Consider the following 19,773-nt stretch of genomic DNA (forward strand, 5'->3'; position numbering starts at 1 on the left):
CCCCCATTACAGATACCCCTGCCTGGAATCCACCATTATAGAGATGCCTGCCTGGAAGCCCGCGTTACAGAAAGCCCTGCCTGGAGTCCCCCATTACAGGGACTGTTGCCTGGAAGCGCCTATGTAGGCCCCTATCTGCAAGCCCCTATAAGATAGATCCTGGCCTGGAAGCCCCCATTACAAAGACCCCCTTCTGGAAGCTAGTGAGCAGCCCAGGCCGAGACAGTGAAAACAAATCGCTGCTTTAAGACTCAGTGCAATACACCTGCTGGCTCAGGCAGAGGAAACAGCAGCTGTAAATTGCTCAAAAGGGAAACCACATTAGCTGGGTTTAAACCCCTTCAGATCTTTCATCTGCAAAGATTTCATTTATATCAATATGAAATTGATTTTACTAGGCTGTAATTGACAGCTTGCCGAGAAAAAGAGGAAGCAAGAGCACTTTATCTGGCTTTGATGTGGTCTAAGAGCTATCAATCAAAGATGGATGTTTCGGTTTCACAGCTGGGTACTTGAAATTCTCTCAAGCATGAAGGGAAACTACATTAAACAATCCAGACAGTTGGAATTAGGAAGGTGCTGCTTCCTCTGTCTGAGGCAGCAAACATATTGCACAGGTGAGATTTAAAGCAGTGATTCTTTTTTCACTGTCTCTGTTTGGACTGCTCTCTAGCTTCTAGACAGGGGTTTCTGTAATGGGGGGCTTCTAGGCAGGGACTCTATAACTGGGGGCTTCCAGGCAGGGGTCACTGCAATGGGGAGCTTCCAGGCAGGCATCTTTGTAATGGAGGGGCTCTGGAGGGGCTTTCTCTTTTGGGGGAATTCTGGTGGGGGTCTCTGTAATGGATGGTTTCTAGGAGTCTCTCTTATGGGGGGGTGTCTGGTGGTAGTCTTATGGGAGGGATTCTGTTGGGGTTCTCTTTTATGGGGGTGTCTGGCCGGGGTCTCTCTTATGGGGGATTTATGGACTGGATTTGGGCAGGAGGATGTCCTCCGATGGACTTTGGAAGCAACTCCCTGAAAGAATTACCCCCTTGGCACATTACGAGGTCCACCACGCCAGGGCCACACTGGGAAATACCTGCACCAATTCCCGCCCACGTGAATCTTGGCCCAGAAGACCGGAAATCCATGCAGTCTTGGAGAATCCAGTGGCAAGCCCAATAATTGGGTGCAAATGGACCGATATGACCATTTGCATCTTCCCCCTGATGTGGGGCACAATCCTCGATGCTTCCACCAGCATCTGTTTTTCTGGCCAAAGCTGGATTCTCTGCTGCATCGGGAACTTTGCTACCGGCAGCAGCCAGCATAGACCCCAGCTGAAGAAATAGATGAGGAGGAGGCCATGCAGTTCCTTGAAACTGCTTCATGATTTAATGTGATCATGGCTAATCCTTGACCTCTACTTTCCCACCTGATCCCTCTATCCTTTGATTGCCTGAGGGTCCACATTTCACAATCATCACTGCTTCAAAGATTCATATAATCCTTGAGATTTCTAGAACCTTCTGCTTTTCTGGCAATGTTTCCCCTTAAAACCTCCTCCAATAATCCATGTTTATAAACTTCCATTCAACACAGACACCGCTAGCATCTTAGGTGTACTCAGCTTAGGTTTCTTCCATTATTAATTCCCAAATCTCACTATCTAAGGGATCAATATTCACTTTAGCTACTCTCTTCCTTTTCATAGGTTTATAGGCACTTTTGCCATCTGTCTCTATTTCTTGCTATTTTTCGCTCAAATCCCAATTTCTCCCTCTTATTATATATTTAGTCATCTTTTGCTGTTCACTAAAGTTTCCCCAAACTTTGAACCTACCATTATTCTTTGCAACATTGTATTCCTTTTTCTTTCAAATTGATAGTTTAGTTAACCACAGATTTTGCATCCTGCTCACAGCATCTTTTTTTCTCAATAGAATATATGTTGGTTGAGTGTTATGAAATATCTCCTTAATGTCTGCACTGCTTCGCGACCATCTTACCTTTTAATTTATTTTCCAAATCTTAATCTTTATAATTGCTTTTAATTAAGTTTAGGACCCATATTTCACACCCTCAAACTGTATGTGAAATTCTATCATGTTGTGAACACTCTTGCCTGGAGGATCTTTTGCTATGAGTACATTAATTAATCTAGTCTCATTGCACATTACCAGGTTGGTTCCAGAAAGCATTATTCCAAGAAATTGTTCCAAATATAGTTATGAATCCAGGATCTCTATTCCAATTTGATTAATCTTGTCGAAATGAAGATGAAAATCACCCATAAATACAGTGGCCGGGATTCTGATGCCAGCGGCATGAACCACTCTGGCATCAACGGTCCACAATTGTCCGGTAATGCTTCCCTTTCTAGGGGGCTAGGTTGGCACCGGAGTGGTCCCCGCAGCTCCAGCCGGCGCAACACGGCTGTCGCGCGTTCACGCATGCGCGCTACAGCCGGCGTGAGTTTGTGCATGTGCGCCACGGCCGGCATAATTATGCACATGCCCGTGGGTTCCCATCTCAGCGCCGGCCCCCGGGCAACATGGCGTAGCCCTACAGGAGCCCGGCACGGAGGAACATAGGCCCCCACGGAACCAGCCCGCCTGCTGATCGGTAGGCCCGTAGGCCTGACCATCATCAATTTTCATGCATTTAGACATTCCTAAACAGCATAATATTATATCTTCCAGATGCAAAGATGTTTTCCCCTACCCGCTGGCGTGGTGTCGTGTCAGCGAGAATCACTGCTGCTATCTAGCAATCAAAGTGATCAAGCTGGTAGCACGGGGGCCAGTGTAACCCCCTCAGCAGTGCCAACTCGGGTTGAAGCCCCAATGCCGGCGATAGTAGTATCAGGCGCCTTTACTTCCACTTTGAGATCAGGACACCCTTTAAATAGGATGCCCAATCTCTGTGGAACTCTGCTTGCCGACTCTGAGGCTGTGTCCCTCCAAAGTGATGGCGGAAAACACACCCGGCTTTTTTATGACAACGTGTCAGCAGATCTGGGGAAAAAAACCTAATTATTTCTCTGGGGAGAAACACAATGATTTACAGTCAGAACTTGTGCCAGGAAAATTCCACCCAATGAATTTTGTTTTTAAAATGCCTTGATTGTGCTTGAAGGTAACTTTATAATTCATTCAATAAACTGTGCAACATTTACTTAATATGAATAACTGATGTTCATGCCAGGGTTTTCACATTTTACACTCGGTGCATAAGTTGATATGTAATTTTTGGAAGGTCATTTAGAGGATTCCAAGGTTGAATGATATATGGTGTGATCTATGGTACTTACTGGTAACTTTAGGAAATAGTTTTGATACATTAGAAACCTGGCATTAAATGCAGCCCAGAACAAAAAGCTGTCACTTAGTAATTACGAACGTTATTAGTTTGTGAGGAATGCATTTCTGAAGTTCATCACGTTGTGCAATGCAAGGCACATTTGGCAGTCACCTTTGAGAATCAATATTCTTTGATTTGGAGTGTTTGAGAGGAAGGGCCCTTCATACTAATGCAGTTTTTTTATTATGAAGTTCATATTGATGTGACTTTCATGCTGGAATCTAAATTTAAACCAAAACTTAAAGCTGGGATGGCTGCAAAATTAGTTTCAGTACTGGCCATTGTTAGATGTTTTAGTTGCTGTGATATGAAGAGTCAAAAGTTCTGTTCCTTTTTCACCAACACACATTTATTTCATTCCAACAGACTTATATTTGGTCCAGAATTACTCTCTTTTCTTTACTTCGTACAATTGTTGATTGACTAAATCTGGTTGCTAAATCTACAAAATGCAAAATAAATGTATTATTTGCTTCATCCCAGATCTTAAGGTCCATGGCCACAATGTCGTTAAAATCCCTGGCCAAAGGTGGGGTTACTATCGGTCGTGCTGATGTCTTTCTGTACTTCCTACAAACCTGTTCCATCAGTTTAGTATAGTCGTCATCCCTTACCCCTGCATCCTTTAATAATGTTTTTAGCCTCTGAGGAGACGGATGTGCAAATTGCCTATGCAGTTTTAATACAACAAGCTTTTTATCAGCTAAATTCCCATTTTCAACTGTCATTAACACATCCTTAACCACTCTACTTGAAATATTATTTGTCAGTAATGGAATACAATAGTGTCCCAACTGTGTAAATTGTAAGTCCATCGTCTTTCCAAAAACTGTTGCCTTATCCTGTTCCATATCCAGTTTCATGTCTGCTTTCTTCATCGACGGTCTGCTCAGAAGCAAAGGTATCTCACTTGATACAACATCCGTGCTAATAAAATGATTCACTCCAGCAATATTGCAAGGGATCATCACTCTTTTCGGCGACTTCAGAGTATTATCATCCCCAAACCTGAAACTTGTGGAACTTTCAAATTCCTTAACCTTGTTACGATTTTCAGCATTCAAGGAGTCCAGGTAACATTTTAACCAGTCAATTCCACAAACAGTAGATGTGCAGCCACTGTCCAATACAGCACAGCTGAAGGATTCTGCAACCAACACCCTCATTACTGGCGTAAAACTGCTTGTTAATAGGACAATGCCTTCTTTCTGGTCACTATCTTTTTCCTCTTCTGACTCTTCCGTGTCATGTGTCGCTTCAAACACTATCATAACAAGTTGGAGAGTTGAAAGCATAATGGTATTGAGAGTCATGTCGAAAACACCGAGTTATCATGCCCCGTGCATTTCTGGGGTTCATTTTCCTATTGTATGTTCTAACTGGGTTTCTGTCTTCATAATTTCCTTGTCTCGGTCTCCTTCTATAGTCTTGAGCCCTGTTTGTAGCCATACGATTTTGCCATCTTGTTAGTAGTGTATCTTCCAGATTCTGCCTTATTGCAGGTTCACCTATTTGGGTCATCAGAACCATCGGAATCGAATGTTTCCCCAGAAATTTTTATAAAGCATTTGTCATCTGTTCGAACAAAGTATCCTTATCCGTAAACCAGGAGCCTATCCATGTTGCTCACTCTGGCACAGTGAAGTAATTTAAAGGCCAACACAGACTGTGGAAATTCCAGCCTGTGTTTCTGCAGCCTTTTATATAGTCTGCCAAATTCCATTATATAGTCTTCATTGGAGAAATCCTCCATTTTCCAGAACTTATCAAAATCCGACCATGCTTCATACGCACTTAACATTCTAAATCTTATCCATATAATGTAATAAAGTCTCCAAACCTTCTTCTGAGTCTAACTCTTCCAATTCCAGCTCAGAAAGCACTTTGTTTCGGATTTTACTGCCATATGGTCGAGAAAGAGCCAATGCCGTACCTTGTTTTCTCTTTCCCAAAGCAGTTACCTTAGTCCACATAACTACTGCACTTCTCCATTGGTTGTACGATTCCCTTTCAGAAAATAAGGGGGGATAGTCATATCCAGCCATCTTTATCCTAGGTTCAGCCATATATCCCTTCTTTTTTTTTTCACTCACTCCTTAGTTGGATCTGGAAAAGTTATATCTTTCAACCCTTCACATTTACACAGCAACCATTCTCTGCAACCAATTGTTAGATGTTTTAGTTGCTATGGTATGGAGATTCTGTCCCTTTTTCACCAACCCACAGTTATTTCATTCCAACAGACTCTGCACAAAACTCGAACTACACATCACCAGCCACAGAGGCCACCTGAATCCCCTTTACATATCAGTGTCAATTATTGGATACTTAACATAAATGAGACAACTAATTGCAATGTCTCTTAACCCATTACTTAACAGCCATTTCTCTGGCACTCTGAGAGCTGATGTGCATCCACAATGGCATGTACAACACGTGTGCGCACACTTCATGATCTAGCCACTCCAATGCCATCTTGGTTTAGGGTGGCATCATGGGAACAGTGAGTGCACACCAAAAATATGCAGATCATGACGTGAATCATTTTTAAAAAAATATAAATTTAGAGTACCCAATTTTCTTTCAATTAAGGGGCAATTTAGCATGGCCAATCCACCTAAACTGCACATCCTTTGGGTTGTGGGGGTGAAACCCAGGCAGACACGGGGAGAATATGCAAACTCCACACAGACAGTGACCCAGGGCGGGATTGAACCTGGTTCCCCAGCGCCGCAGTCCCAGTGCTAACCACTGCAACACCGTGCTGTCCTGTGATGTGAATCATTATGAAGTGAATTGACACAAGTTCTTCCATTTTGGAATGCAATGCTGTTGCTCATGTCCCCTCTCAACACAAGGTTGAACACATCTAGCGGTTGCGCCGTACAACATGGCACCAGCCGCACGCGGACCTGACCTGCCAGAAAGACCCCCCCCCCCCACCAGTCCCCCAACCCTCCCCGAAGCCCTCCCTCTCCAGCCAGTGGCACGGCTCCCCTAACTGTGGCAGCCGCTGGACACAATCCACCAATGCCACGCGAGATTTCTAAAAACAGAGAGCACAAGGAAACCACGCCATCAGGAACTCAGTTCATTGGGGGCCGGATCTAGGGGGAGGGCCTTCAGGCGATGTCATGAGGCCATCCCAATGGCATGTGGCGTACTTCCCGATGATCCCGTTTTGGAGGGGACGGAGCATCCAAAAACAGGCGCTGCCCCTATTTGCCCATAAAAAGGGATTCTTCGCCAGATCACCGATTCCGAAATCGGGGTCGGCAAGCGGAGAATCCCGACCTAAGTGTTGACCCCGACACAGAATTTGTGGACTTTCACAACAGCAAAATTAGCGCTGAACCTGGATTGATTCAGCAACTGTGGAGGGGAAAGCATCAGCACCATTTGGAACACAATCGATTACAATGGAAAACTGTGTGGATTCGCCAGGTCCATGATTGACACTCGGGAAGCTGACCAGCTGCACCTCATATACACATTACAATTCCCACACACACTCATCGCAGCCAACAAGATGGCACTTGTTGTGCTGGAGCGTGTCCATCCCACTGATGGATCAGCTGGGTCAGAGGGCACGTAGGGGTGTGGCCTGGTGGAACACCCATGCGACCTGTGGCCCGAAGTTCACAGTGGGTTGTTAGCTGCATGCGCACTGACCACCCCGACCCCACAGCCCACCTCTTGGCCACACCCGCTATTCCCCCTGGTCCTGGCAGAAGCCCCCAGCCATGGTACAATTATCAGCAAACTATGGCGATGTTGGATACTTTCCATACTCCCGCTCTCTCCCTCAGCAACCACGATGCCGGTTTTACGAATTTTAAAAGCACAAGTGAACCGCGCCATTGGGAACTCGGCCCATCGGAGGCGGAGCATCGCAGAAGGCCCGAAGAATACTGGGTCATGCCTACAAATGACATGCAAACAGTGTTTATTGTATGTGCGTTCCGGGGGACACTGATGCCGCTGTCGAGATGATGGAGAATTGCAATTTGGCATCAAATCGGCGCCCGCCGCGATTTTAGTGTCGGAACCTATTCTCTGCCCAATCGTGCTTGACGATTTTGGAGTCTGCCAATGGAGAATCCAGCCCATGATGAGGGAAGGGGGGTGGGTTAGCAGCATGTACATGCTTACAGTGTTCCACAGCTTGTAACTCTGAAGAGATTTTGTGAAGTGAGAAGAAGGATTATGTGTGAAGATGCCATCATCTTCAAATGCAGCTGCTGGCCACCGCCTTAGTCATAGCTACTCCAAGGATAGCAATCAGTATGTCTTCCATCAGAATAGGTACATGCAGCTATACCTGTCCATGCTAGTTAAGTTAATCCTCAACTTCTTCTGCAAAGGGGAGGTGCAATCTGTTTGGGTAATGTGGTTGTCACGGTTGCACTGTATTCAAGCTGTGCGATGTGACTGTGAGGCCATCATCAGAACTGACAGCGATGTGAAGGGCTGTGATAGAGATTGTGGAGAGGTGGGTGTATGGTGACTTGAGGCAGACGTGAGGCAGTTGGCTGAATCTGTACAGTTAAACTAGTAATAGAATCAACTCATCGTGGAACACCATCAGCTCAACTGGAAAATTCACCACTTCAACAGGCACCTTCCATTAGAACCAGCCTAGCTAGTGATATCACCAGTCCAACTGGTGTACCATATTTTAACTGGTTCTGAACTGCTCATCGCTTTCCAGTTGAAAACTGGATCAACTGTCCCTTTTAAATCTGTGTACAACGATGATCCAATTTAGGTCCCTAGAGTTCTACGTTAAACGTGTTGAAATGATATTTAGGAAAAGGGGAGATTTTATAATCTGAGACAGGCAAGCCTTCATTTTAAACATAATTAAAATAAAGATTCAAAGGCAATGATCAGCATCAAAGTATTTTGGTAATTTTTCTATTCTTTGCGCAGGGAATTAAGTCAGTTCTTGACCAAGAAGAAATATGTATTACAATCCAGAGCTTTGTCAAGTCTTGTTGAGCTTTGCACATGTTTCAATAATTGTGAAGTGGAACTGAACGAGAAAAGATCACAGGCAGTTCAGAGTAGCTTAATCCTCAAGACTAACATTCTGCAGAACAGGACCACACACATGTATTGATTTTGGGAATGGATGATAAACATACATTAATTTCCCTGATACAATAGCTTTGAATTGTTGCGTTGCAAACACCGTTTCTTTCCACACGGAACTAATCCCTATCCACTTTCCAACCACATTCTGAGTCAGAAGGATAGAGGGTCATTTTGGTAATGTCAGAAGCAATTACCTTGCATATATTGCAGAATATTCAATCCTAAAACAACCGTGGAAGCTCAATCCTGTGATTCTGCACGTGGTAAAGGCAGGTTGAATCAAGGCATTCAAGAGAATTTTGGAATGTTATCTGAAAAGGAAGAACGTGCACTTCTGCAGGATGTAAAGGGCAGCACGTAGCATAGTTAGCACATGGTTAACACAGTTGCTTCACAGCTCCAGTGTCCCAGGTTCGATTCCAGGCTTGGGTCTTTGTTCAGAGTCTGCACGTTCTCCCCATGTCTGCGTGGGTCTCCTCTGGGTGCTCCGATTTCCTCCCACAGTCCAAAGATGTGCAGGGTTAGGTGGATTGGTCATGCTAAATTGTCCTTAGGTTAGGTAGGGTTATGGGGATAGGGTGGAGGTGTGGGCTTAAGCGGGGTGCTCTTTCCAAGAGCTGGTGCAGATGGGCCGAATGGCCTGCTTCTGCACTAAGTCCTATGATTCCTGTTTATTGCTTGTTTATTCCCTTATTTCTTCGTTTTCCTTTTTATTTTTGCCGTCAAATTTATGATTCATGGATGGTTAATGGATGTGTGACTTTAAGGCAAGTGGCCTGTACCTTTAAGTCAAGCAGAAGCCTGTGCTGGTTTAAACTGGAGCTACAGACTGACCAACATCGATGACAGAGATTGATTTGGCTGGTGGCCAGTGAATTGGTCTGAAAGGCTGTGTTCTGTCTGGTAATGGGTGATGATTGGATCTTCTCCCACTGAAATGTTCAGAGTTATACGGAGCTTTCAGTTTGTGTTTTGGCAGCACAGAGGTAAAGGATCCAACTAAATCCTCCACAGAAAGCTGTTGCTCATCCTCACAAAAAATATCCGTCTGAACTGTATCCAGAACTCTGCTGCAGATTCTATTCAGGGTCGGGGAGGGGGAGATGGATGTCTCAGTAATCCACCAATTATGTAAGGTGAGAATCAATATAACTCTCAGCACTTGTGAGCTACAGTGAATTCAATCAAGAATCTCATTAAAACAGAGAAAGGGTGTATTGATTCCTTGACTAAGCATGCTCATTTTCTTACTCAGGTGAATTTAGCTACCCAGTGGAAATGAAGATTAGGTGTGTGCACCAAATGATTATGATAGAGACACTTGTCTATAGTCTCAACTCTGCTTTAGTTCAGCTGGTGAGGGAAGAAATGAGTCTCTATTGGAATATGCCACAGTTATTCCATGAAATCAATGTCTGACAGTGTTTACATGCAGATTAAAAACTGGTGGTGAACGAAGTGGAACAAAGACCCATAAAAAAAACTAATGGTTAGACGATGGAAAATTAAGCTGTTGAATTTCTTTGAAACACTAAAGTATCTTACAGTGCAGGAAGAGACATTCTTAGCAGATTGGCTTGTTCAAGCATTTATATAAATGATTGCAATTTCCAAAAGATAGCAGATAATTACATTTCACTAAGGGAAGATACGTGAAACAAAAATATTCAATCACTCCTTGTGTTTGCTGACTTACATTGCATGGCTTCGGTTTAATCATTGCCTCAACTTTACGTTTCTCATCCTTGTTTTCAAATTCTTCCATAGGCTTTTCCCACCCTATCTCAGGAAACATTCCCATCCTTACAGTTTATTTAGATATATGTTCTCCTCTAAATCTGGGCCCGTCAGCGTTCCTGATTTTTATCACTCCATCATTGGTGGCTTAGGTCAAAATTCTGGAATCTCCTCTTTAAATCTATCACCTGTCTACCTTGTATTCCTCCTTAAGACACTCCTTAAAATCCAACTCTTTGGCCAATTGTAATATGGAGAATTAGAGTGTGGTTTAATGGACTTACATTGCATGGCTTCGGTTTAATCATTGCCTCAACTTTATGTTTCTCATCCTTGTTTTCAAATTCTTCCATAGGCTTTTCGGGCGCATTTAGCTGGGTGTTTCCCACCACTTGCAAGGCCAAGAACGATCCCGCTATTAAACGGGACTCTGCTCCTTTTTCAGGCCTCGGCAAGGAAAGCCCCGCCAAGGCCTCACTTAGACTCATTTCCTGCTCTAACATGCTCAGCTCGTCAGTGCTGGAAGAGATCAGGGCACCATTTAAAAATGTCACCTCGATCTCTCGACCCCACCCCACCATTGCCTCTGGTCCCCCCCCAATTCTCCAACGTACCTCTTAAGGGTGGGCCATCCGTGGGCCCGATCCCCAGTCCAAGCAACCTGACACAGGCAACTTGGCAGTACCAGGCTGGCACGGTACCCTGGTGGCATCAGGGTTGTCAGTAGCTGTGGCCTACTCAGTGTTTTACACAGCTCCATCATAACCTCTCTGCTCTTATATTTTATGCCTCTGCTAATAAAAGCAAGCATCCCATCTGCCTTCTTTTTTTAAAATAAATTTAGAGTAGCCAATTATTTTTTTTTCCAATTAAGGGGCAATTTACCGTGGCCAATCCACCTAACCAGCACATCTTTGGATTGTGTGGGGTGAAACCCACGCAGACATGGTGAGAATGTGCACACTCCACACGGTCAGTGACCCAGGGCTGGGATTTGAACCCGGGTCCTCAGCGCCACATTCCCAGTGCGAACGACTGCGCCACATGCCGTCCTTGCCACCTGCCTTGTTAACCACCTTATCTACCTGCCCTGCTGCCTTCAGGGATCTTTGGACATGCACCCCAAGTCCCCTCTAGTCCTTTGTACTTCCTAACGTCCTCCCTTTCATCCTACCCTTGCCTTGTTATCACCTTATGCGGCTCAGTGTCACTTTGTGTTTCAAAACACTCTGTGAAGCATCATGAGACATTTTACTATATTAAACACTCTATATAAAGTTCAAGTACAAATTGTTTTGGTTGACATTCTACGTGTGATATTGATTGCAAAGTAATACAGAAATCTATTAAAATAAAACATGTGAGGAAACAGCACAGGGACTCAACTTGAATTGTTTATTACAATGAAACATTTTCCTATTACAAAATATAATGATATCCATCCCTATTTAGGTTGAATTGCCCAGAGAAATGTAGTCAGATGCTATTTTCTTCCATCTGAAGTGCAGTTTAATACATATTGCAATGACACGTAGAGCAACAGATATGCCAACAGTGCAAAGGACCCTTGAATTCTATTTTCTTCTCCCCTAATAAGAATGACACAGAATGTCCTGTCTGTGGCCTGCGCAGAAATAACGGCAAAATTTGCAAAGTTTTCTCTCCCAGTTTTGTTGATGACAATATTCATTAGCATATGCCAGAACACAGAAAAAAATTTGAAACAATTGGAGCCCGATGAAAGCATGTAAAGTATGTCCTCTCTCTTCTGTGAGACACTTGTTATTTTATTGTAGATATGAAAATTAAAGCTTGAAGCCAAATTAAAAGATTGTGCATGCAAATTAACCACCGTGGGGGAGAGACTCATTCACATTGGGACTGCTTCAAGGCGGCATCACCTTGATACAATGGTTGCAAATTTGTTCATGCCTGATATCCATGGAAACAGTCATGGCATTTGGTTCAAATGTTACATTTAGTCAGTTATAAACTTGATTGGCAGTTCATTTTAATCTGTAAGGTTCTAGATATTTTAAAAGATATTTATAAAACTGTCTTCTTCAAATTAGAAATTCTGTTTGATGCTTTTGAAGAGCTATAGTCAGACCAGATGCTTCTATTATGAAGTAAAGAGGAAAAGTATTACTACGTAAGACTATTACTTGACCCATAGATGGACAGAACAGTTGCAAAGCATTTATTATTTTTTACAACGTGGAACTGTCTCAATGTAACATTACTGTAAAATATACATTATGTTATGGCAACTATTCACTTATTTTTTTAACTGTTCAAAGAATTTATTTGGCATTGAAAGCCTGAGGAGAGTTTTATTCTGCTATCTTCCAAAGGCAAGGAATATCCCATTAAGATTTATGAGGAAATCAGTAATATAATAATCAGAGAGGCTGTTCTCTGTATGATTCCTGGGTATTGTGACCCTTTGATACTTGCTCGGCAAAGTGAAATTATCTTTTGGGACATATGGAGCTGAACTCAACTGCAAGACTTTGGCGTACACCAAAAAAAATCTTTGCTGACTTTTTAATACTTTTATGACTCAAAGTAATATCCACATATTTCGAAAGAGTATCCCACACTGTGAAATGAGCAGGTTGGGAGGTATACTAAGAAACTTTCACCAAAAATTTTGTTAAGATTCTCCTGGAGGCCATAGTAACTTTACACATTTCTGTGCCATAAGCAGAGTTTCAACCAATTTTGCAGTTACACGTGTTAAATGGAAGAATACATTTTTAAAATAAATTTAGAATACCCCAATTATTTTTTTACAATTAAGGGGCACGTTAGTGTGGCCAATCCACCTAACCTGCACATCTTTGTGTTGTGGGGGTGAAACCCGCGCAGACACAGGGAGAATGTGCAAACTCCACATGGACAATTACACAGGGCCGGGATTCGAACCCGGATCCTCAGCGCCGCAGTCCCCGTACTAACCACTGCGCCACGTGCAGCCAAATGGAAGAATACTTGAGGAAATTCACAATTCTCATTCCTAACTGGCAAACATTGACCTGGACTTTTTTGTTCTAATAACTGTGAATTATCAGCATTTGCCATCATTGAACCTGTGAAAGCCGCAACACATTCAGGAACAAGCGCGGTGCAGTGTGGAAATCGGAAGTTGCGATGGACAATTCTGCTGTGTGCTGCTCTGGAGGCTTTGCTGTCCCATAAAATCCATAGAATTCCTACAGTACAGAAGGAGGCCAATTAGCCTGACAAGTCTGCACCAACTCTCCGAAAGAGCACCCTACCTAGGCCCACTCCCCTGCCCTCAACCTGTAGCCCACCTATCCGGCACATCTTTGTACACTAAAGGGCAATTTAGCATGGTCAATCCTCCTAACCTGCACATCCTTGGGCTGAGGGAGGAAACCAGAGCACCCGGAAGAAACCCATGTAGACATGAAGAGAATGTACAAACTCTACGCATTCACCCAAGGTGGAATTGAGCCTGGGTCCTTGGTGCTGTGAGGCAGCAGTGCTAACCACTGTACCACTTTTCTGAGGTGTATTAGTTGTTCTCAAAATGAACATGGAAGAAATCGCATTGTCAAGAATTTGTACTAATGTGATGGTAGGTGTGAACTTTGCCATTCCGTGACAACAACATGGTTGACCAACATGTATTTTGCAAACGACAACACCTTGCTGGCAGAAGAATTGCACTCACTCAAAGATGATCACTAGTCTTGAGAGTAGCAGTGCCAAAGTTGTCTACACATCAGCTGGGAGAAGATCAAGACAGTGATGACTTTGCAACAACAAATTCCCGGGCAATAGGACATCGAGGACATCACCGTTTCCCCTGCCTAGGTTGCAATAATTCCAAGGAGGATGATGTAGAGATTGATGTCTACACAAAAATTTGCAAAGAAGCACAACCCCAACACCATCTACACAGCCATGAAGCTGAAACTCTACATGCCCATAGTAGTGCAAACTGCAATTAATGCTGGTGAGTCATGGAAGAGAACAGTAACGGTATCACATCAGTTGAACATCTTTCACCAGCATTGCCTATGTGAGATCCTGGACATCACATGGAGTTGAGAGTGTCACCAATGAAAAAGTGCTACGGAGAACTTTTCAGAGACACCAACAGAACATCAAGACGGAGAGATGCCTGAGGCTGGCAGGACATGTATTCAACCTCCCAGAATGGGAGTAGAATGGACAGTACCAGACTGAAGATGAAGATGGGGCCTGTCAGAGCATTTCACCAGGACCTTCGAAAGAGGGACACTTCCTGGGTTGGAGTGATATTGCAGTGGACCAGGGCCAGAGATGGAGTTTCTTTTTAATTTATTTGTGAATGCAGTCATTGCTGGCTAGGCCAGCAGTTATTGCACATCCCTAATTGTCATTGAGAACTGTGGTGAACATAAGCTGCTGCAATCCATGTAGTGTAGGTACACCCACAGTGCTGTTGGAAAGACAGTTCCAGGATTTTGACCCAGTGGCCACGAAACAATGATGATATATTTCCATGTCAGAATGGTGTGTGGCTTGGTGGGGGACTTCCAATGTTTCCATGATCTGCTGCCCATTGTCCCACATGGGACCAGAGGAACCAATTCTAAGACCAATAAAGAAATATTTTTGCTTCAACCCATTAGGGTTTGTATTTCCAGGCAGAAAGAACCTGTGGATACACTTTGTGAACAGTTGAAAAATCCAGGCCAAGGCGGACACTGGATACTCTGGAAGGCCTTTCAAATTTCAAAACGTCTGTGGGAGGGATCTGATTTTTAAACAACTTAATTTGAAAATGATTAAAAATTATTCTGATACCATTAATTTGGCTTATGGGTGGCATGGTAGCACAGTGGTTAGCACTATTGCTTCACTGCGTCAGGGACCCGTGTTCGATCTCCGGCTTAGGTAACTGTCTGTGAGGAGTCTGCACGTTTTCCCCGTGTCTGCTCCAGTTTCCTCCCACAAGACCCCGGTGTGCTTGTTAGGTGATTTGGACATTCTGAATTCTCCCTCAGTGTACCCGAACAGGCGCCGGAGTGTAGCGATTAGGTGATCTTCACAGTAACTTCATTGCAGTGTTAATATAAGCCTACTTGTGATACTAATAAAGATTATTACTGATTGTTACTTTTTAAAAATAGGCTTAAGTTTCAGATTTTTTTAATGGCGTATCATTTATCAGACTTTATAAAAACATGCATAAATTTACGATTTGTTAAAAATGATTCTGCTCCAATGTACTTGATTTATTCTTTTTTCTAGTGACTCTGACATTAATCTATTATGACAGGTACTGTGACAGCTTGGTTTTGACAGGTTTTGTGGGTGACTTCTATCCACTGTGTGAAGTGACCTATCCTTTTCACCGATGTTAGAGGGACCTGCTGAACGTTGCTGTGGGCACATTGCAAAGGAATCCTCTCCTCTTACAAATGAGATTCTGCCACCGAGTAAGTTTGCACTCTTTTTTTAGTTCAGCACCATTACTTCGCTGCTGACGACCAATATTGTCCTCTACCATTACAGTAATTACACATATTACTCCTGTCTACCATAGAATTCCTACAGCATAGAAGGAAGCCATTCAGCCCATTGAGTTTGCACTGATCCTCTGAAAGAACAACCTATCTACGCCAACTACCCCCCTATCCCCTTAACCCCATAACCCTACCTAACGTACACGTCCTTGCAGCGCCGGCTCTAGGGTTGCTGGCGCCCCGGGCAAGCTGAACTTTGGCGCCCTTGGGGGGGGGCGGGGGGGGGCCGGGGGGGCGGGGACGGGGGGGGGGTGGGGGGGGGCGGGGCCGGGGGGGGTGAGGGGGGGGGGGCGAGGAGGGGTGGCGGGGCCGGGGGGGGCGGGGCCGGGGGGGGCCGAGGGGGGGCGGGCGAGGAGGGGTGGCGGGGCCGAGGAGGGGCGGACCCGAGGAGGGGCGGACCCGAGGGGGGGGGGGCCGAGGAGGGGCGGGGCCGAGGACGGGGCGGACCCGAGGAGGGGCGGGGCCGAGGAGGGGCCGGACCCGAGGGGGGGGCGGACCCGAGGGGGGGGCGGACATGCGGGGGGGGCGGACACGCGGGGGGGCGGACGCGGGGGGCGGGCGGACCCGAGGGCGGGGCGGGGGGGCGGACCCGAGGGGGGCGGACCCGAGGGGGGGCGGGGGGGGACCGAGCGGGGGGGGCGGACCGAGCCGGGGGGCCGTCCTGGGGGCGGACGGCCACCGCGCATGCGCTGGTTGGCACCGGCCCAACTGCGCATGCGCGGGACCCGAGTCTCTGGCGCCCCCGAGCACATGGCGCCCCGGGCGACAGCCCGAGTTGCCGGTCCCCTGAGCCGGCCCTGCGTCCTTGGATACTGCAGGGCAATTTAGCATGGTTAATCCACTTACCACGCACATCTTTGGTCTCTGGGAGGAAACCGGAGCATCAGCAGGAAATCCACACAGACAGGATGAGAAAATGAAAATGCCACACAGTCACCCGAGGCTGGAGTTGAACCCAGGTCCCTGGCGATGTGAGGCAGCAGTGCTGACCACTGTGCCATAGTGCCACCCTTCCTACTGCCTTCATAGGGGCTGGTTTAGCTCACTGAGCTAAATCGCTGTCTTTTAAAGCAGACCAAGCAGTCCAGCAGCACAGTTCGATTCCCGTACCAGCCTCCCCGGACAGGCGCCGGAATGTGGCGACTAGGGGCTTTTCACAGTAACTTCATTGAAGCCTACTCGTGACAATAAGCGATTTTCATTTTCATTTCATTTTCATATTGAGAGCTGGTCTATCTTTCCACCTTTTAAATCGCTTCCTTAGCATTTGTCGCTTTTACTGCCTTCTTTAGATTGTTCACTCCATTCCTTTTCATGTCTTTTGATGACTGAGCAACAATAATTCTTCGTGGTTGTATTATGATGCACTCATTCAACCACATGCTTTGAAATGGAAATTGCAACTGTTTCATGAAACAAGAACAGTGAGAATCGGTTGCAAAGAGGCAAATTTCATCGTTTTTGGAATAGTCTAGGCTCGAATTTAATTTGTAGAATTTTATTTTCGCACATGCTGTAATCCTTCCCTGCTTGTCTAGCTTGCAATAAAGTACTATAATTATTGGGCTCAGCTATATCTATTCAAAAGAGGGCTGCTCAGAGTTTGATAAATAGGTACGGGCAACAACGTGAGAAGGATAAATTTTTCATTAAATTTCTGAAGCATTCATGTTGTGCTTTTTAAACGTACTCTTACCACCAATTGTACTACGGCATCATAGTGGTTAGCACAGTTGCTACACAGCTCCAGGGTCCCAGGTTTGATTCCCGGCTTGGGTCACTGTCTGTGCGGAGTCTGCACGTTCTCCCCGTGTCTGCGTGGGTTTCCTCCGGGTGCTCCGGTTTCCTCCCACAGTCCAAATATGTGCGGGTTAGGTGGATTGGCTATGTTAAATTGCCCTTCGTGTCCGTAAAGGTTAAGTGGGGGTAACGGAGATCGGATGGAGGTGTGGGATTGGGTAGGGTGCTCTTTCCAAGGGCTGGTGCAGACTCAATGGGCTGAATGGCCTCCTTCAGCACTGTAAATAAATGGTATGAAATGAAATGATATGATACTTAAATTATATAAAGTATATGTAAGATACAGCAAATGTACTTTATATTGTTTCGATAACTAGGCTAGTATGCAATCAGTTCCTGCCCCATTTGATCTTAAGTCGCAACACAAGTGAATTAACCAATGCTTCTTGGAAAAAAAACACATTATTTGGCTCTTGTCTGCCCAATAATTACAGTCACCAGGATTGTAAGTTTAAAACACAATTACTGTTTATTTATAACAAAAACCATAATTGAATATGCAGCAAAACAACTGGTTACCTCTTTTCTAATTTCTAATTCCCCAATTTAACTTGCCTCCCCCCACTCTCTACACACACACAGGGAAGAGAAACACAGAGGGGAAGAAAGGGTTAAAAAAGTAAGTTAAAGAGAAAAAGAGTCTTTGTTTCAAATGTGTATTTCCAGCACCTTACTCCTCTTCAGACTTTACTTTCAGTTTGTGGTTTCTACTGTGCATTCATCCAGGCCTCTGTAGCTTTAGGAATACAGCACTCACAGTCTTTCTAGCGAGAGATAATTCTGGCCTTTGCTTACAGTCTATAATGGTTTTCGTGTAGATTCAGTCATTCAGGTTCTCTGCAGCTTCAGGAATCCAAATTCATAACTTTTCTGGTGAGGGAGAGAAAAGCAGGTCCTTGACCTTCTGTGTCTTGGACTTAACTTCTCCCTGAGATCTCTGAGAACCTTCCCACTGGGATAGGATCCAATCATCACCTGTTACCGGGCAGGGTATGATCTTTTGGCCAATTCATTAGCCACTAGCCAGTCAATCAAACCAAGTCCAACCCCATCTCTCTCTCTGGCGTCGATAAGTCTGAAGCTCCTGCTCAAACTAGCAGAGTGTTCTCTCCTGCAACCTCTGAGTTCCTCATTCTCTCTGCTGCTTGACCTAAAGATAAATGTCCATTAATCATCCATGGATCACAATGACAATGGCAAAATAAAAGAAAGGGGAAACAGGGAGATAAACAGGAAGGACCCTGACAAGATTTGAAAGACATGCTATAATCAGTTAATTATTCCGAAATTTCAGTCTTTACACTGTAGCATTCAAGATGAGACTTTACAAATGATCATACTTAACCTTTGTGTCACTGCATATTTGCTTAGATTTATTGAACTTATTTATAATAATGCCAAATAAGTGATTATTCATCCGTATTTTTGTCAAGTGTGCTCTGCTTGGCAAAGTATTTTATGTTAATTTCTCCATCAATTGAACAAGCGCCAAGTACTCTATTGCTGAAACTGAGATAAATGATTTTTTCATTGTCATTACTGATATATATAATTTAGATGGAAGAATCGGATGGTTTTGAAATATCCAATCTTGTTGAAGGTGACTTTGTCAGTGGTAACCAAAAGGAAAGACATTAATTGTGGTCCACGTTTAAGAATGATTCTTTCACACTTCTCAAACAACGAAAACAGCACATATCCAGTATGGATTGAAAACTGTTTGCCGATCCAAGTGCAGAGTCTACATTATTTTAAAAACATTTGGGAAAGGTTTTGAGAGGGTAAGTGCTTGAAGATGTTTTAAGCTGACTGCAAAATCGGTCGCAAGTGCATATAGATTCATGATGATTACTAGAGAGATAAAGAAGAAAATTTTAGAAATGTTTTCACACAGGGAGTCAGTAGAACACCAGGAACCTAATGGTTATGGGGAGGCAAGGGGATTAGGGAAGGGGGAATTGGAGACAGATTGGAGGTGCATGGTTGGCCAATCACAAGAAGGAAGCAGGTAGGCTTGTTGGGCCAATAAAAGTAGAGGTTCTTCTGGCCCGTATGTGGATCGACCCAGCTGACATAAAAAGATAAAAATACTCGCAGGAATGAGACTGCTTTAAAAGCCTTTGCCAACTAGCCACTTCACTAGAATATAGATTGGTTGCATACATCCCGATTGTCCTGCCGCCATTTAAACTGGAAGTGGGTGGGTTCAAACGTATTCAAATTTTAACCCCAGACCCAAACCCACCCATTC

The 19,773-nt window shown here is 44.5% G+C and overlaps 1 long non-coding RNA gene across 1 annotated transcript in view; it reads left to right on the forward strand.

Annotated features, from left to right (window-relative positions):
* Positions 1-19,773, forward strand: part of LOC119976320 — a 167,730-nt gene that overhangs the window by 145,069 nt on the left and 2,888 nt on the right. The window contains exon 2 of the long non-coding RNA XR_005462910.1: positions 15,476-15,635. This is a non-coding gene — a long non-coding RNA (uncharacterized LOC119976320). The remainder of the gene's footprint in view (positions 1-15,475; positions 15,636-19,773) is intronic.

Source organism: Scyliorhinus canicula, chromosome 13 (assembly GCF_902713615.1).
Source record: "Scyliorhinus canicula chromosome 13, sScyCan1.1, whole genome shotgun sequence".
NCBI lineage: Eukaryota > Metazoa > Chordata > Chondrichthyes > Carcharhiniformes > Scyliorhinidae > Scyliorhinus > Scyliorhinus canicula.